The sequence below is a fragment of the Bos indicus genome, chromosome 15, assembly GCF_029378745.1.
Source record: "Bos indicus isolate NIAB-ARS_2022 breed Sahiwal x Tharparkar chromosome 15, NIAB-ARS_B.indTharparkar_mat_pri_1.0, whole genome shotgun sequence".
Classification (NCBI taxonomy): Eukaryota; Metazoa; Chordata; class Mammalia; order Artiodactyla; family Bovidae; genus Bos; species Bos indicus.
This window is the reverse complement of record NC_091774.1, coordinates 83,638,276-83,648,594: the sequence shown is the minus strand read 5'-3', so window position 1 is coordinate 83,648,594 and position 10,319 is coordinate 83,638,276.

The following is a 10,319-nucleotide window of genomic DNA, read 5'->3' as shown; positions in this document are numbered from 1 at the left end:
CTGTCTTTGAAAGCATCCACATGGAGAGTCATGTCGGCAGCCTCTGAAGGCTGAGAGTTACCTCCAGCTGACAGCCAGCAAAGGAAACAGACTTCAGTCCTACAATTATGCGAATTAAATTCTGCCGAGCACCCGTAGCCTGCAAGACCTTCCAGAAAAAACACAGCCTACTTGATCCTAGCTTTGTGAGATGCAGATGAGCAAGCGGTGCCTGGACTCCAACCACGGAAACTGTGATAAACGAGTGTTATTTGCAGGCGCTAAACTTGTGGCAATTTGCTACAAGAGCAACAGAAAACTAATACACAATCTGTATTCCCCTACAGGCATAAGCCACGTTTTCCCAACATTTTATGATAATGTTGGATTTCACATATAGATTTTATATTCCAAAATGAAATTTAAGCCAAAGAATAAACTTTGCTGGGAGACTGGGCCTCTAACACTTACTTTCATTTATATTACTTTTTTTAGACTGAATAGGCTCATAACTTTTTCAAGAGACTCTCTATATATATTACATATTATAATCCTCTTTTTGTTTTGCTATTGATTATCCTCACACATTTAGAGGTATCACAGCCAAAGATGGAGAAGCTCTATACAGTCAGCAAAAACAAGACTGTGGCTCAGATCATGAACTCTATTGCCAAATTCAGACTGAAATTGAAGAAAGTAGGGAAAACCACTAGACTATTCAGATATGACCTAAATCAAATCCCTTATGATTATACAGTTCACTCAGACTCACGTCCATCGAGTCAGTGATGCCATCCAGCCATCTCATCCTCTGTTGTCCCCTTCTCCTCCTGCCCCCAATCCCTCCCAGCATCAGAGTCTTTTCCAATGAGTCAACTCTTCCCATGAGGTGGCCAAAGTATTGGAGTTTCAGCTTCAACATCAGTCCTTCCAAAGAAATCCCAGGGCTGATCTCCTTCAGAATGGACTGGTTGGATCTCCTTGCAGTCCAAGGGACTCTCAAGAGTCTTCTCCAACACCACAGTTCAAAAGCATCAATTCTTCGGTGGTCAGCTTTCTTCACAGTCCAACTCTCACATCCATACATGACCACTGGAAAAACCATAGCCTTGACTAGATGGACCTTTGTTGACAAAGTAATATCTCTGCTTTTGAATATGCTATCTAGGTTGGTCATAACTTTTCTTCCAAGGAGTAGGCGTCTTTTAATTTCATGGCTGCAGTCACCATCTGCAGTGATTTTGGAGCCCAGAAAAATAAAGTCTGACACTGTTTCCACTGTTTCCCCATCTATTTCCCATGAAGTGATGGGACGAGATGCCATGATCTTCATTTTCTGAATGTTGAGCTTTAAGACAAATTTTTCACTCTCCACTTTCACTTTCATCAAGAGGCTTTTTAGTTCCTCTTCACTTTCTGCCATAAGGGTGGTGTCATCTGCACAATTGCACTCATCTCACACGCTAGTAAAGTAATGCTCAAAATTCTCCAAGCCAGGCTTCAGCAATATGTGAGCTGTGAACTTCCAGATGTTCAAGCTGGTTTTAGAAAAGTCAGAGGGACCAGAGATCAAATTGCCAACATCCAATGGATCCTCGAAAAAGCAAGAGTTCCAGTTCTATTTCTGCTTTATTGAGTATGCCAAAGTCTTTGACTGTGTGGATCACAATAAACTGTGTAAAATTCCTAAAGAGATGAGAATACCAGACCACCTGACCTGCCTCTTGAGAAACCGGTATGCAGGTCAGGAAGCAACAGTTAGAACTGGACATGGAACAACAGACTGGTTCCAAATAGGAAAAGGAGTACGTCAAGGCTGTGTATTGTCATCCTGCTTATTTAACTTATATGCAGAGTACATCATGAGAAACACTGGGCTGAACGATGCTCAAGCTGGAATCAAGATTGCTGGGAGAAATATCAATAACCTCAGATATGCAGATGACACCACCCCTATGGCAGAAAGTGAAGACTAACTAAAAAGCCTCTTGATGAAAGTGAAAGTGGAGAGTGAAAAAGTTGGCCTAAAGCTCAACATTCAGAAAATGAAGATCATGGCATCTGGTCCCATCACTTCATGGGACATAGATGGGGAAACAATGGAAACAGTGTCAGACTTTATATTTTTGGGCTCCAAAATCACTGCAGATGGTGATTGCAGCCATGAAATTAAAAGATGCTTACTCCTTGGAAGGAAAGTTATGACCAACCTAGATAGCATATTCAAAAGCAGAGATATTACTTTGTCAACAAAGGTCCGTCTAGTCAAGGCTATGGTTTTTCCAGTGGTCATGTATGGATGTGAGAGTTGGACTGTGAAGAAAGCTGACCACCGAAGAATTGATGCTTTTGAACTGTGGTGTTGGAGAGGACTCTTGAGAGTCCCTTGGACTGCAAGGAGATCCAACCAGTACATTCTGAAGGAGATCAGCCCTGGGATTTCTTTGGAGGGAATGATGCTGAAGCTGAAACTCCAGTACTTTGGCCACCTCATGAGAAGAGTTGACTCATTGGAAAAGACTCTGATGCTGGGAGGGATTGGGGGCAGGAAGAGAAGGGGACGACGGAGGATGAGATGGCTGGATGGCATCACTGACTCGATGGACGAGAGTCCGAGTGAACTCCGGGAGTTGGTGTTGGACAGGGAGGCCTGGCGTGCTGCGGTTCATGGGGTCGCAAAGAGTCAGACACGACTGAGCGACTGAACTGAAATGAACTATTACTTTTGTCAACTGACTCAGAATCCACAGTAGGTTTGAGAGAACTCCTAAAAGCATGTGATATGTGTAAGATTTTTGAAACTGCTGTCCCTTAATCCATTGCTTGAAAAATGAAGATATTTGACCAAATGATTAAACAAGATTCTAATTCCAAATTTTAGTTTAAAATTATCAGAAACTGCGCCATAGAATATAATTTTTTCCCAAGATACTAGCACTTTATACGAGTGAGATAGAGAAATCTAAATTCTCAAAGTGACCTAAAGTTATTATCACATAGAAAAATGAAAGTAATGCAAAGAGGGAAAAAGCTAGAGAACAGCGAAGAGTAGGGAACAGATTAGGGTATTAAATATCCATATTACGATATCTATAATAAAACAGTCTACAGTTCTGTGATGGGCTTCTCTGGTGGCACAAGTGATAAAGAATTCACCTGCCAATACAGGAGATGCATGAGACATGTGTTCAGTCCGTGGGTCAGGAACATCCCCTGGAGAAGGAAGTGGCAACCCACTCCAGTATTCTTGCCTGGAACATTCCATGGACAGAGGAGCCTGGCAGGCTCCAGTCCATGGGGTTGCAAAATAGCTGGACACAATTTACCAACTAAACAACAAGAAAACTATTCTGAGACAGTTACAAAGAGACCTCTGATTTTACCTTATTTTACATGCATTATTGGAAGGAATTGACAGAGGGAATAATTAGAGAACCATTATTACAGTAGAACAGTTACTCACTGCCACCCAGAGCACTAGGTGATGAGCAAGCCTGTACACTCCACGAGATGCAGTTGCCTAGAACTCTGCAATGCCTTGCAAGTCAGGACCTGAGGTTTCTTCAAAGAAGAGAACAAACTATTCAGATTTATAGAAATTTTTAAAAATTGCTTCCATTCTGAAGTTAAAAGTCTGGGAAGTTCCTTTTTCCCCAAATTGCTCATAAACATGCACACAGGAGAACAAACTCACTTTAAAAAGAACTTTATTAGAAAGGCAAATGATGCTCTGTAGGCACTAAGTTCAGCTCTGTAAGAGGAGAGCAATCCTCAGGAAGCCAGAGTACCAGGATTAGTAAGGCTGCCTTATGCACTAGAATTAAGGGTTAATTCTTTCACTTAAAACCAAAGGATTAAAAAAAAGTTACGTACTCCAACAAGAGAAGAACTGTTCCTGTAAGGAAGGAAAAGAAACAGAGGTCATACAAATAAGAAACTTACATAATTTAGTTGCACTGACCAGCTTCAGCTGCATGCAACAAATTCTGGTAAATTCTTTTCATTTTTATTCTGTTACAAATATTCTCTAACTTTCCTTGTTATGGCTTTTTTAGATACAACCATCATTTAAAGTGATTCATTTCGATATTTGGCAAAAACTAATACAATATTGTAAAGTTTAAAAATAAAATAAAATTAAAAAAAATAAAGTGGACATTTAATTTTCAAATACATGGAATTTTTAAAGTATCTTTGATATTAATTACTGATTTTGATCAGAAGATCCCCTGAAGAAAGGAATGGCAATCCACTCTCCAGGCATGTATTCTTGTCTGGAGAATCCCATGGACAAAGAAGCCTGGAGGATTACAGTCCATGGGGTCACAAAGAGTCAGACACAACTGAGCAACTAACAATTTCACTTTTTTTCACTAATTTTGGTATTAATTTTGCACTTAAATTCTTTCTTCTCTGCAATCATCCTGAGTTATTTTTAGTCTTCTAACTTTATTGAGGCTTTCAATGACTGAGTCAAAGGTCTGTCTTGGTAAATGTCACATTGTACCTGAAAATATGTGGGTTATTCTCAAATAGCTTCTGATAGTGATTCCTAACATAATTCCACAGCGATGAGAACAGATTCTGTATGATTTCGATACATAGTGGAGCAATATGTAACCTTGTTCTGTATTTTCCAAATCTCCTATAAATGTGTTATTATACTTTCATAATTTTAAAAATAAAAAAGAGAAATGAAAAGAAACTGTTACATAAAAGTTCTTGAGATATTTCACTGTGGCTTAAGTAGGAAGGAATACAGGAGTTGGGAAATAGGGCAGCAATTTTCCACCACAGAACCTATTACAGGTATACCTCATTTTATTGCACTTTGCAGATATTACCTTTAAAAAAAAATTGAAGCTTTGTGGCAACCTTAAATCAAGCAAGTCTGTTGGTGCCATTTTTCCAACAGCATTTTCTCACTTCATTTCTGTTTCACATTTTTGTAATCCTCACAGTATCTATAAATTTTTCTTTATTATTGTATTTGTTATGGTGATCTGTGATCAGTGATCTTTAGTGTTACTGCTATGCCTGGTAAGGGCTCAAATAATGGTTAGCATTTTTTAACAATGAGGTATTTTTTATTTAAAGTGTATGTACTTATTTTTAGTCATACTGCTATTGCATATTTAATAGACTAAAGTGTAGGGTAAATATAAACTTTATATGCAGTAGGAAACAAAAAATCCATGTGACTCACTTCATTGCAGAATTCTCTTCATTGCAGCAGTTTGGAACTGAAGTCTCAATCTCTCTGAGGTATACCTGTAAAATACTGTAATGACTCAAGTGTAACCAATGCATCCCTTACCTATAGCCATTATTGGTTTATATGTTTATAAATTTCACAAAATAGCATGTCAAATTTTGATTTAAGATATTTATAAATTTTAATAAATATTTATAAATTGAGTTTGGCCCAAGATGGCAGAGGAATAGGATGAGGAGACCACTTTCTCCCCCCCAAATTCATCAAAAGATCATTTGAATGTTGAGCAACTTCCACAAAGCAACTTCTGAATGCTGGCGGAGGACACCAGGCACTCAGAGATGCAGCCCATTCTCTTCAAAAGGAGGTAGGACAAAATAAAGACAAAAAGAGAGGCAAAAGAGTGAGGGATGGAGACCTGTCCTTGGGAGGGAGTTGTGAGAAGAAGTTTCCACACAGTAGGAAACCCTCCCACAAGTATGTCTATGGGAGCTTTGGAATCTCAGAGGACAACATAACTGGGAGGAAAAAAGAAAAAAAACCCACAGAATAAAAACAGTTTTCTAACCGCAACTGCCAGCAGAGAAGTAGACCAGGTGCTTGAGTTCGCCACCAGCGACTGGGGGCTGGACAGGGAGGCGTGGGCTGCAGGCTTAGGGTGAGGACCAGGCCTAAATGCCCTGAGGACAATCTGAGGGACCTAAGGTGAGATAGCAGCCCACACTGAGGGACGGCCAGAGAGACAAAGCAAAATAGAGACAGAGAACTTTCCCATGAAGGCTCTAGCGCCTAGGCTGGCCCACATCAGAACAAAGGGTGAGAGAATGCCAAAAGAGAGCCAGCCAGAGGCAGAGGGGTGGGCAGGCAACAGCCAGAGGCAGAGGGGTGGGCAGGCAACAGCCAGAGCCAGAAGGCAAGGGGCAATCTCGGCCCCAGAGACAGCACCCTCCACCAAACTGCGGGCAGGCTCCTAGTTGCAAACCACATCTTCCTGGAGCCTGAACGGTAGACACCCACCAGAAGGGCCACAGACGGAGGTCAGCTCCCAGAGGAGACACATGGCACACCCGAGACCGTGCTCTCACAGCACACCTGGGAAGCCGAGGGGCCAGGACCGGGGAGCTGATTAAGACACACAGCTCACCTGAGATGGTGCACTCGCCAAGCATCTGGTCACCTGAGCTGCTCAGACCTGGGAAGGGCACAAAATGCACTCCCAGCCAGGTCTGTGCCTTTGTGGAGTACACGAGAACCTGAGAAGCTTAGGCCTGGGAAGTGCACGAAATTCAGGGCCCACTTGGGACAGTACCCTTGCAGAGAAACCTGGAGCCTGAGCAGTGTAGACCTGGGAAGCACATGCCACCTTGAGCTGGGGCAAACCCAGTATGGTCCACACACTGGGAGCTCTCCCCACATAGACACACCAGTGATATTTGTTTGAAGTGTCCCTCCCTCCCAACAAAATAACTGAACAAGTGAGCCTAAATAAGTGACCACCTTCGCCCCCTTGTGTCAGGGCAGAAATTAGACACTGAAGAGGCTTGCAATCAGAGGAAGCCAAAATAGACAAAGAAGAAGGAACAGCTTGGAAGTGACAGGTGCAACGGATTAAAACCCTATAGTTAACATTGTGCATTGGAGGGGACGTCTAGACCTTGAGAACAAGTACAAGCTGGAACAAGGAAATATCTGAAACTGAACTGACACCACACTGCCCACACAGCTCCAGAGAAACTCCTAGGTATATTTTTACTATTATCACTTTTTAACTAAAAAAATTAAGTTCTTTATTACTCTTTTAATTTTCATTTTTATAGCCTACTATTACCTTACCAAAAAAGATCCTATTTTTAAAGCAAATTTCATATATATATATTTTAATTTTTGTGTGTTTTTTTTTGTATTTTTTACATTGTACTTTTAACAGTCTAACCTCTATTCTAGATTTTTAATCTTTGCTTTTTGTATTTGCTATCATTTTTCTACCTTTAAGAATCTAATCTTCAATATCCATTTTCACTTAGGGAACTGATTACTAACTAGATTGGTCTCTCCTCTTTTGATTCCCCCCTCTTCTCCTCCTGGTCACCTCTATCTCCCTCCTCCCTCTTCTCCTCTCCATGTAACTCTAGAATCTCTCTGGGTGTCCCTCGCTGTGGAGAACTGTTTCACCATTAACCTAAATGTTTTATCATCTGTGCTGTATGGATGGAGAAGTCTTAAGGCTACTGTAACAGAAGTACTGAAAGCCAGAGGCAGGGGGTTTAACTCCAAAACTTGAGAACTCCTGATTCCAGGGAACATTAATAGACAAGAGCTCACCCAAAAGTCTCCATACCTACACTGAAACCAAGCTCCACCAAAGAGCCAACAAGTTCTAGTGCAAGATATACAATGCTAATTCTCCAGCAAAGCAGGAACACAGCCCTGAGCATTAAAAGACAGGCTGCCTAAAGCCATGCCAAACCCATCAGATCAGATCAGTAGCTCAGTCATGTCCGACTCTTTGCAACCCCATGAACCGCAGCACGCCAGGCCTCCCTGTCCATCACCAACTCCCGGAGCTCACAGAGACTCACGTCCATCGAGTCTGTGATGCCATCCAACCATCTCATCCTCTGTCATCCCCTTCTCCTCTTGCCCCCAATCCCTCCCAGCATCAGAGTCTTTTCCAATGAGTCAACTCTTTGCATCAGGTGGCCAAAGTACTGGAGTTTCAGCTTCAGCATCATTCCCTCCAAAGAAATCCCAGGGCTGATCTCCTTCAGAATGGACTGGTTGGATCTCCTTGCAGTCCAAGGGACTCTCAAGAGTCTTCTCCAACACCACAGTTCAAAAGCATCAATTCTTTGGCGCTCAGCTTTCTTCACAGTCCAACTCTCACATCCATACATGACCACTGGAAAAACCATAGCCTTGACTAGACGAAACTTTGTTGGCAAAGTAATGTCTCTGCTTTTGAATATGCTGTCTAGGTTGATCATAACTTTCCTTCCAAGGAGTAAGCATCTTTTAATTTCATGGCTGCAATCACCATCTGCAGTGATTTTGGAGCCCAGAAAAATAAAGTCTGACACTGTTTCCACTGTTTCCCCATCTATTTCCCATGAAGTGATGGAACCGGATGCATGATCTTCGTTTTCTGAATGTTGAGCTTTAGGCCAACTTTTTCACTCTCCACTTTCACTTTCATCAAGAGGCTTTTTAGTTCCTCTTTACTTTCTGCCATAAGGGTGGTGTCATCTGCATATCTGAGGTTGATATTTCTCCCAGCAATCTTGATTCCAGCTTGTGTTTCTTCCAGTCCAGCGTTTCTCATGATGTACTCTGCATATAAGTTAAATAAACAGGGTGACAATATACAGCCTTGACGTACTCCTTTTCCTATTTGGGACCAGTCTGTTGTTCCATGCCAAACCCACAGGTACCCCAAAACACACTACTGGACATTTCATTGCACTCCAGAGAAAAGAGATCCAGCTCTACCCACTAGAACGCAGACACAATGCTCCCCAACCAGGAAACCTTGACAAGCCACTAGTCCAACCCCACCCACAGGGAGCAGACTCCACAATAAAGTGGAACCACAAACTTCCACCCTACAGAAAGGGCACGCTTTCTGTAATCTAAACAGCAATCTAAACAAACACAGCAATGAAAAGGCAGAGAAATATTCAGCCAGTAAAAAGGAACGTGATAAAGACCCACCAAATCAAACAAAAGAGAAGGAGATAGGGAGTCTACCCAAAAAAAGAATTCAGAATAATGATAGTAAAGATGATCCAAAATCATGAAAACAAAATGGAGTTACATAAAAATAGACTAGAGACAAGGATTGAGAAGATGAAAGAAATGTTTAACAAGGACTTAGAGGAAATCAGTCAGTTCAGTCACTCAGTCATGTCTGACTCTTTGTGACCCCATGAATTGCAGCTTGCCAGGCCTCCCTGTCGATCACCAACTCCCGGAGTTCACCCAAACTCACGTCCATCGAGTCAGTGATGCCATCCAGCCATCTCATCCTCTGTCGTCCTCTTCTCCTCCTGCCCCAATCCCTTCCAGCATCAGAGTCTTTTCCAATGAGCCAACTCTTTGCATGAGGTGGCCAAAGTATTGGAGTTTCAGCTTCAGCATCAGTCCTTCCAATGAGCACCCAGGACTGGTTTCCTTTAGAATGGACTGGTTGGATCTCCTTGCAGTCCAAGGGACTCTCAAGAGTCTTCTCCAACACCACAGCTCAAAAGCATCAATTCTTCAGGGCTCAGCTTTCTTTATAGTCCAACTCTCACATCCATACATGACCACTGGAAAAACCATAGCCTTGACTAGACGGACCCTTGTTGGAAAAATTATGAATTTTACCTGACAGTAGTATCTGAAATGTTGATTCAAGATGATTAGTAGATCCATGAAATATAGGTTCACAATGTCTGTGCCTTCTGGGATGCTGAAGTCGAAGGGCTATAGGCCATTTGAATAATTCTATTAAAATGTCTGTCTTTCACATTGAAAAAGAGTTTTCTCTTATAAGCACTTAGTACTTCCAGGACAAAATGTGGTTAGTAAGAGTTAACAACATATCAGGTACTATCTTCATGGCAATTCTTAGAAATTCTAAATCCTGTCCTATATATGTTCCATGTTATAACTGAAGGGCTTTTTCCTCTGGCTGGGCTAGGATTGATAACATGAGTAGCTACTGAGTGTTCCTGGCAAAACTGTTTTCCCTGAGAGAATAATGAGAAACAGTAAGACAAATTATAACCCTAATCACCACAAATTCATGATCACAAAGACAATTCTAAATGAATCTGCATGGATACCTGGTACACAGCGTGTGGTGTACATCACTGGTGTACTGAACCTTTGCTTTTTTGTGCCTTGGAAAGCATTGATAGTACTAAGTCAAAAGACGACTCACTTGCTTGGTATTCCTGGAGGGGGCTCCAAGGATGGTGCTTCCGGTGGTGCTGTGTTCTTCTGTCTGCCTGGCCCTTGGGCGTTTTCCCCAGTTGTTTCATTATCACTTTCTATGTCTTCTTCCCCAAAGGTGAATGGATCATTTCTAAAAAAGAGGAAAAAAACTAGGCTGGTATATATTTCACTGTTTCTTTTTATGATGACT